Genomic DNA, 10,033 nt, shown 5'->3' on the forward strand with positions numbered 1-10,033 from the left:
AGGTTCATGTTGGAGCTATATATATCACACCCTAACTTGACCTAGATCTCACCTATGTATACAAACTCATAATCAATATGAGTTTGTATATAGCTCCAACATGAGGTTCATGTTGGAGCTATATATATCACACCCTAACTTGACCTAGATCTCACCTATGTATACAAACTCATAATCAATATGAACTAGTCTTTCGGGAGCGTATATGGTGCAACTATCTTCCTCCTTCTCTCTCTCTCTCTCTCTCTCTCTCTCTCTCTCTCTCTCTCTCTCTCTCTCTCTCTCTCTCTCTGTGAGTCACTCTGTCCCTATCTCTTCGTGTTCGTGTATTTCCAACATGGTATCAGAGCATCATCAATCTTGATATTGTGAAGAGAAGAGAAGGGAAGTATCAATTGTGTTAATTCCATTCATGTGCATGTTCTATGTTTCATTCAATCTCTTATTCATGTTTTGTGAGACCCGTGCCGCCTTCGCGGTTCCCCGAATGGCGGAAGTGGCGCCAGCCTCCCGCGCAGGGTGGGGATCCACACTTGGGGCCTCGCCCCATGGATATCCGGACGAGAGGCTAGCCGGTCGGTTCCTCCAAAACCGGGCCCCGAAAAACTCCCCTCGCCCGGAAGGCATGGGCGATTCCATCATGGAAAAATTCCTTTATAAAGATTTGGTTGTGTTTTGCCCGAGTACCGAGGAAAAGAGTTTTCAGGCCCCCTAGCCGGCGTTTCATGCAAAAATTAAGGCAGGCATTCCACATACACACCCAATATGAAATTGCCATTTATAACACATTCGACTGACTTTAAAACAATCCTTCAGTAGAAATCATAATTTTACTGATCATCATTCTCCAATATTTTGAGTCCATTGTGTTACAAAATGTGTCCTCTAGACTCTCCGTTGAAGACCAGCTATCCAGTATCAAATTTGGTTCCCAAAACGCTTTCCTTTCCCGAATCTTCCTCGATGTACGCATGAGTGTCCTAGCAACCGCGAGCCCATGCATCGCCTGGTCTGAACCCTCTAGGATCCTCCTTAGGTGTCCTAGCACTTCACTCAGGGAGACCGCTTCGTCAGTCCTCAGCCATCGTACCGAAAGTGCACCATTTTAACCGTACTACCGAGGTTGGTCAAGACCTCGGCAGGCTTTGCCGCGAACGACGTCCCTTGACGACTCCCTGCCAGCTATTCCAAATGAACCTCCTCTTAGTAAAACATATGCAAATGCTTCCTCCACCAGCATTCTGGCGTAAAACAGTCCTTTGAATGAAAAACAGAGGTTCTAATGTAAGTAAAATTTCCAGTTTGAGATTAGTTCCACAAAACCTTTTTCTCCATAATTCCTGATTTCATAATGAGGATCCTTGATCTCTCATGAGGGTAATCTACCCATCATTTTGTATGTTTTTCCAACTAGCTTCTTGGTGGTGAGTTCGGTCAAAGGAAAAACTAGTTTAGTTCTGGTAGTCTATTCTTTGTATTTAGGAACTGGAATTGGTCACTAAGTTTCAGATCGAGAGATGGACAAGTAGGGTTACTATCCATCCCTCTCGTAGTCTAATCGAATTCATTCGGTTTAGTTTTAACAAGGATTCCCTTCAGAGATAAATATCTAATTTTGGGTAAATATCAATTTAGTGATTTTTTTCAATTAAAATATCCAAAGATATTCCTTATGCCACATAATTTCATGACCTTAATTCATTAGGTAGAATTATGGTGGAAATTCATCTTTTGACACTAAGATTTAATTCAAATCCATCTTTTCTTAAATATCATAAAAAATCTTCTTTTAACTAAATACCAATACCTATTTTTTTGCATAAACTTAAAATCCCTCTTTTTCTCATTTAATGGTGCAATCCAATTATCATGGGAATTCCTCTTTTACTATAAATTAAATCTATCTAAAATTCTTCTTAAAAATTACATAAAAATATCCATTAATTTCATTAAGCTAGAAATTCCACTTTTCTCATTCAAATGATTGAATTCCAAATATGGTGGGAATTCCTCTTTCATCATTTAAATTTATCTATGCAAAAAGATAAATTTAACTAAATTTTCTCTTAAAAATTAAATAAAAATCTCCATTAATTCCTTTACACTAGAAATTCCATTTTTCTCATTTAAATGGTTGAATTCCAATTATGGTGGGAATTCCTCTTTCATCATTTAAATCTATCTATGCATAAAAATATATTTAACTAAATTTTCTCTTAAAAATCTCCATTAATTTCATTATACTAGAAATTCAACTTTCCTCATTTAAATGATTGAATTCCAAATATGGTGAAAATTTCTCTTTCATCATTAAATTTATTTATGTATAAAATAAATTTAACTAAAATTCTTCTTTAATTTTAAAATAAAATATCCATTATTTTAGTATTCTAATTTTTCTCTTTCTTCATTGTTGGAATACATGGAGTTCTATTGTCATGGGAATTTCTCTTCTATCATAAAAAATGAATTACTAGAAATTCCTCTTTTTCCTAATTAAGTATTTATGCATAAACATAAAAATTAATTTTTCCATGGTTATGATGAGAATTATTCAATTAACCTAGGATGATTAATCCTAGAATATGGTAGAAAGTCCTCTTTTCATATTATGTATGAAAATGATTTATGTATTAATTTTTTAGAAATTTTACCATAGCTCCGCTATTACTGATAATTTTTAATAATTTTGAAAGCATAAAGTTTTAGTAATACAATATGATAAAATAACTACCGTTTGGATCAATATCCAATTATAGACTTGATTCCTAAGTTTTTCATAATTTAAATAGCATAAAAGCATTAAAAAGCCACTTCTTTGGCCTCTAATTTGACAAGCATTAAAAAGCCACTTCTTTGGCCTCTAATTTGACAAGCATAGAAATTACTTTTAGATTTGAGAATTGCTTCATGAGAAGCATCATTTGAATATAGAATTGGTCATAGGAATGACCATTCTTTGGGGGAGAGAGAGATATGCTTTAAAAAAATATTTTAATTTAAGCATAAATGGAAACTTTATAAGATTTATCACTAAAATTCATTAGAGAGCTTCAATTGCATTAAAGAGCCATTCAAATGAATACTTCTCAAGCTTGAGAGGGGTTGAGAAGTGAGAATCATCTAGAGATTAAGAAAAAGACCATAAAGTCACACTTAACCTCTTATTTTGCTTGATTCTTTAGTCTAAGGAGAGGCCCCCAACCAATCAATTGGTTTAGTATGTTGATGAAGACTCCAAAGAAGGTTGAAGAGAGAGAGAGAAGCTCCAATCTCTCCAATTTATAGAGGAATTTTAGAGGATAATAGAAAATATGCTTATTTTAGAGTAATATTGTCATGGTCTAGTTCATAGATGAGAATACAAAAGAATGAGGGTCTATTTATAAGTGAGGGAGGCCACTAATTGAGTCCAACTAAGTTCTAGAATTTTCTAACTTCAGTTTGACTGAATCTGGACAAGATTTGGACCAGTTTGGCTCCCTTTTTTATTTGGTTTGATCCAGGAGAGAGGAGAGATAAAAAATATCTTATTATTTTTTCGTTTAAAATCTTCCACACATGTGAATTAGGTGCCTCCTTGAAGGCTCCCCCTTTCCTTACCAAGGTGTCAAAAATGAATGATTACTCCAAAATATCTCATTTTTTTAGTATAATTTTTAACTAATAAATCTTGTACTAAGTCAACTCTTCATCTTATGTGGGCATTTACTCATTTTTGGGTATTTTCTTTTATTCATTGGATTTATCTCATCCCAACACTTGGATTAATCTTATTGGTCCATAGGAACCTTAATTGGACCATAATCCAAAATTTTCAGAAAATCTTGACCCTTAGGCTAAGGTCTTTTGAATCGTTTTTAATTAATTCAAATTGCACCTTGGAAAATTTATTTTGATTTTCTATTTCAAGGAAACATATTTTTGATATTTGTAGAATTTATATATCCAAAAATATCTGAATATTGATTTACCACTCTCTAGAAATTTTTATCTCACTAGGCAAAACAAGGAAAATAATATTTTCTTGTATTCAGAAACAAGGAATGATTATAGGGTATTGAAGTAAAGGCTTATTCATTATTCAGGCTTAGGAGGAATCTTACATGTTTTGTAGAATTCCAGTGATTAATCACTGTTAACAATTTTATGCAAGAGGTCCTTAGATGGTCGATCTGGACCACCCTATCTTATCCTAATTGGAATTGTATTATAGAAACGCAACAAGTTTTTGGTGTGTGCACATTGTCGCAAGCTTTCTATAGAGTCAATTGGTTTGTCAATATGATATTCCTATCAAAAGTTATGTCATTTCAGATAAATAGTACTTAAAATAGGAAAACAGGCAACGTGTAGCTCGTGCGATAAATTCTGAGTATTTGCTAGGCTTCATCGGAGTTTGGAGTTGAAAGTTATGGTGTTTTTCGTGCAACAGACTTTTGCTCATTTTTCGTGTGCTACACGCTTTTCATGTTTTAATCCAAGAATAGCCAATTTTTTGGGCTCGTTTACTCTCTTATAGCATATCACATTTCATCTATTTTCGAGTACGGCTTTTCATCGCCACTTGCTTTTCATAACTCGTAAATCACATTCTATATTTGACGAGTTCATTACCACTCACTTTCCGTGCATGTGTCTCATAAAACTTTCAAGGTCCTCCTTGTTTATGTTCTCATTTCATGATCTGCAAATTCTTTGATCTCGTTCTATACATATTCTTGCAATCCGAGATGGTAGATTCTATTCTCGTTAATGGTTTTGCATCTGGTCAACGATGTGTTCCCCTGTTTCAAGGCCAAGGATTTCTCAGATGGAAGGCCAAGATGATGTTGATACTTAAAGGTGATAATCTTTCTAATATTGTTTTGGGTAATCTTGTATGTTTGTCTCTCAACCTGTTGATGCAAAACAGGATAACACTCTTATTACTGTTGGTCCTATTTTTGAGCAATGGCTAACTGATTACTTGAATTGGATCCGTCATGATAAAGTTGCGCGTCGGTATATCTTATTTGCTCTTCATGATTAGAACTCTTATGTTGGATGTATTGTTGGATGTATTCAATCTTCCTACTTCTCAATATATGGTAGTATCTTCTTACTACTTTTAAGAAGAAATCTATCACAAAATTCTTTATCTTTGTAATCTTCTGAGAATAATTTACAATACAAAATCGATACTCCTATGACTTCGCATATTAAATCCTTTAAAGACATCGTCAATCAACGCTGCTGTGCGGCTGCTGCTGGTGCTCCTATTGCACAAAATCAGTTGGTTACACATCTTCTTCATACGATCAAGGATCATTCATATGATAATATTATTACTATTCTTTCTAACAAGGATAGCATTGATTTTGACACTGCTTGTATTTCTCTCGTTGAATATTCTCAACGACATGAATGTTGTACAGATAATTCTGACACTGTTTTTAATACGGAAGAAGCTGCAGATTTCGAAACAACGTGTATTGCTCATAAGTGTTCCTTTTCGCATTTTACTCGTGGTGGTCGCTCTTATCAAGGTGGAAATTCTTCTCAACTTTCCTATCCCAATAAACATTGTTCCTATTGTGAGTGATAAGAATGGTCATACTGTCTCTGATTGTTGGGTACGTCAATATAATGAGGATCATGGCATTACCACCAAGCAACCTCATTCGAATTCCTCCAAAAATTATACTTGTAATTATTGTGGTCGTACCAGATCATCCATCTCATCGTTGTTTCAAAAGGCGATATGATCAAGATTGCAATCGCGCATATGCTGCTCAACATATAAGTAGTTTATGAACATAATCATCAGGAGGTAAACTGTATTCATATGATATTTCTCCTGGAAGAGTACTTCTTGTTCGGGATGGTTCTCTTTTTATTGTTAATTATGGTGCTACTAGTAATATGACTTACCAATCTCAATGGATTTATAATTATCATGCTCTTCCAATTAAGAAATTGGTGTATCTTGCTGATGACACTACTTGTCAAGTTATGGGTGTTGGTGATCTATATCTTGGCACCCTTTCCTCTACCAAAATATTACGAGGAGTTTTGCATGTTCCAGATCTTCAAAGGAATCTTCTTTATGTTGCCCGACTTGTTGATCTTGGTCTTTTTGTTGGTTTTGATCATACAAAGTGTTGAATTGAGAAGGATGGGCATACTATTGCAGTAGCTCCTCAACGAGGTAATCTGTTTGAGCTCTCTTTGAATGATGATGTTGCAAATGTTGTTACTACTCCAGAGGAGATCTTGATTGCAAGTTTTGGCATCATTGATTTGTCCATTCGGATTTTGCAAAGCTTCTTGATATTCATGGTCATGATCTCGTTAGAGGTATGGATCTTAAAGCTCGTCCTCATATGGGCATTTTTGAGTATTGTGCTATTGGCAAGCATCATCAACAACCTTTTCATATCTCTACCTCTACACATTCACATGCCCTTTTAGATCTCGGTCATACGGATATTTGTGGACCTTTTCCTCCCTCCAAATCTTACTATCATTATTTCATTACCTTCATTGATGATTTCTCTCGTTTCACATATGTTTTTCTCTTAACGCATAAGTCTGAAGCCTTATCCATATTCAAGCAATATCAGAAAGCAGTTGAACTTCATACTGGTCCCTCTATCAAGACTCTCCGTAGTGACAACAGTGGAGAGTATATTTCAAATCTCTTTGATGACTATTGTGTATTGAACAAGGAATTTATCATCATGAGTTCATTGTTCCATATTCTTCTCAGAATTGGCATTGCAGAGTGTAGGAATTGAACCATCCTTAATGCTATGAGATGTATTCTCATTCAATCTGGATAATCTAGGAGCTTTTGGGCTGAAGCAATTCATACAGCAGTCTTTGTTCAAAATCATCTTCCCGCAACTACACCTACTGGTAAGATTCCCATTACAATTTGGACAGGGAAAACTCCTTCTATATCACATTTTTGCACCTTTGGATGCATTGCTTATATTCACGTGCCAAAAGAAACGCGACAAAAGTTGGATCCTCTTGGTTTGAAAGTTATATTTATTGGATATTCTAATAATTATAAAGGATACAAATTTTATAATCCTACTTCTCAGAAAATCATCATTAGTTGTGATGCTGTATTTCGATGAACGTGCGATGGAAGGTACATGGTCTAGTAAGGATTCTGATGATACACAATCCTTACTCGCACTACTTTTCCTTTTCTATTTGATAAACATTGTATCTCTCAAGATGTTGTGCATCCTTCTTATCCTATGAAGGATTCTAAAGACCCTACGAAGGATTCTAGTGATAATCTTGATAAATACATTGATCTTCCCATTGATATTGAACATGGTTCAAATCATGTCTATGATGACAGTTTTGATGATGCTATGAATGTTCATGAAGATCCAGCAACTTATACAGAAGCATCACCAATTCAAGCCTGATTTCTCTAAACTTAATCCAAATGTTTCTATTCACTTCCCCCTCGATGGATTGGAAGAGGCTTGTGGATCACTAGCAGGAGGCTATGCAAGTCGAATATGATTCTTTGATTTCCAAAGGTACATGGGTTCCTTATTACTAATTTGCCTCCTGATCGTGTTCCTATCAAGTGAAAATGGGTATATAAAACAAAGACAAAGGCTAATGGATCTTTTGATAAGTTCAAAGTTCGTTTGGTTGCAAAAGGATACAAGTTTCAGGTGTTGATTATCATGATACATTTTTTCATAGCATACGTGTCCTTTTGGCATTTGCTACTCATTTTGATTTGGAGATTCATCAAATGGATGTGAAAACTGGTTTTCTTAATGGTGATCTCAAAGAAGAGATTTATATGGAATAACCAGAAGTATTTTCAATTCCTCGCAACAAGGAACATCTTGTGTGTCGTCTTCATCCTGCTCTTTATGGTTTAAAGCAGGCATCACGTTCTTGGTATATCAAAATTTATCTCTTCCTCACATCGAAAGGGTTTATCTCTTGTTTCTCTGATCCTAATATATATGTCAAGCACAAAGGTATTCCATTTATTATTATTGCTCTATACGTCGATGATACCATACTTGTTTCCAATAATCTTGACTTTATGCAACTCATAAAGAAGATTTTGTCATCGGCTTTTGATATGGTGGATATTGGTGAGATTCACTCTTGTCTTGGTATTCAAGTTCAGCGCTATCGCCAGAAAGGTATCTTGTTTCTTTGTCAATCAAAATTCATTGACGATATTATTGAAAATTTTGGTCCGGTCAATGCTCATTCTGCAAATACTCCATGTCTTGTAAGCTCCACCAAGTATACAGTTACAACTCATGGACGAAGGATTAGTCCTACATCAACCTTATGCTAATCTCATTGGTTGTTTACAATTTGTTGGCTTAAACACCAGACCATATATTCTCTTTGCGAATTTCTTGGGGCAACAGCTTGCTTCTCCTTATTTTGGGCATTGGACTGCAGCCAAACATGTTCTTAAATATTTGAAAGGCACTAAAGACTTTAGACTCATCTATTGCTGCCAACAAGAATCCTCTCCCTCGGATTCTTTATGTCTTCTTGGTTATTCAGATAATGCTGACTGGGCAAGTTCTCACTAGTCTATGCGATCTACAAGTGGAAATTATTTCTTTGTTAATGGTTGCTTAATTTATTGGGCTAGCAAGAAACAACGTTATGTTCTAGTCTCTACAACCAAATCTGAGTATGTAGTTGCATCTTTAGCAGCTCGGTGATGTATCACTATGGCTTCATCAATTATTTGCTGATCTTAGACATACATTATTGTCAAATACTCCAATTAGATGTAACAATCAAAGTGTCATTAGTCTTGCCAAGGATTATGTTCAATATAGCAAATCCAAGCATATTACTATTCATTATCATTATGTTCAACATGAAGTGAAGAAAGGATTAATAATGATTGAGCATTGCCCCACAGATCAGATGATTCTAGATATATTCACCAAAGGACTGAGTGAAACTCGATTCACATCATTACGTGGAGAACTTGGAGTTTTGTTAAACTTGTACAAAATGTATTTTTGTATCCTTGTAGATACTCTTTCACATTACGCACATTGATTTTTGTATATGATATGTATGTATAGGGGCTCGCGTTTTCCCTTGTACTCCCCAAGGGTTTTTTCACTCGCAGCTAGAGACCTTTGTTTGAGTGAGGGTTTTGGAGCTATATATATCACACCCTAACTTGACTTAGATCTCACCTATATATACAAACTCATAATCAATATGAACTAGTCTTTTGGGAGCGTATATGGTGTAACTCTCTTCCTCCTTCGCTCTCTCTGAGTCACTTTGTCCCTATCTCTTCGTGTTCGTGTATTTCCAACAGTTCATGCATGGTAGACAGCTTGCATCACTCAATGGAATTGGTTTTTCAAAGCTCTCCCTCATCACTTCCAAGCAATTTAAAGGGAAATGAAGAATATGAGCTTCATTTATGTGTTGTAACTCATTAAGGATGCTGAAAATCTCATCATGTTAGAATTGGGGCCTATTGATTTGATATTGGGATATGATTGCTGGAGCACTTTGGGTGAGCTCGCATTGAACTTAACTCACATGTACATGAGGTTTATGCATGGTAGACAACTTGTATCATGTAATGGCATTGGTTTTTCAAATCTTTCCCTCATCACTTCCAAGTAATTTAAAGGGAAATGAAGAATATGAGCTTCATTTATGTGTTGCAATTCATTAAGGATGCTAAAAATCAGGGTGGCTCAGCTTTTAAAGGAGTATAGGGATGTATTTTAGCCCCTTAAGGATGATGAAAATCAAGGTGGCTCTACTTTTAGAGGAGTATAGGGGGTGTATTTCAGCCCCCTAAGTGTTTTCCACCCGAGGGATGTTGATCATACGAGGTGATCTTGAGCCAAATGCTAGATCGGTCAACAAATCACCCTTAGGCTCTCTAAGTTTGAGAGAGAGGAGGTTGCCAAGCAAGTCCAAGAACTCATAGAGCTGGGGTTCATGTGACCAAGTCGAACTCCATTTTCCTCTCCCATGCTATTAGTGAAGAAGA

The sequence above is a fragment of the Cibotium barometz genome, chromosome 61 (assembly GCF_041138505.1).
Source record: "Cibotium barometz isolate CiBa-2024 chromosome 61, ASM4113850v1, whole genome shotgun sequence".
NCBI lineage: Eukaryota > Viridiplantae > Streptophyta > Polypodiopsida > Cyatheales > Cibotiaceae > Cibotium > Cibotium barometz.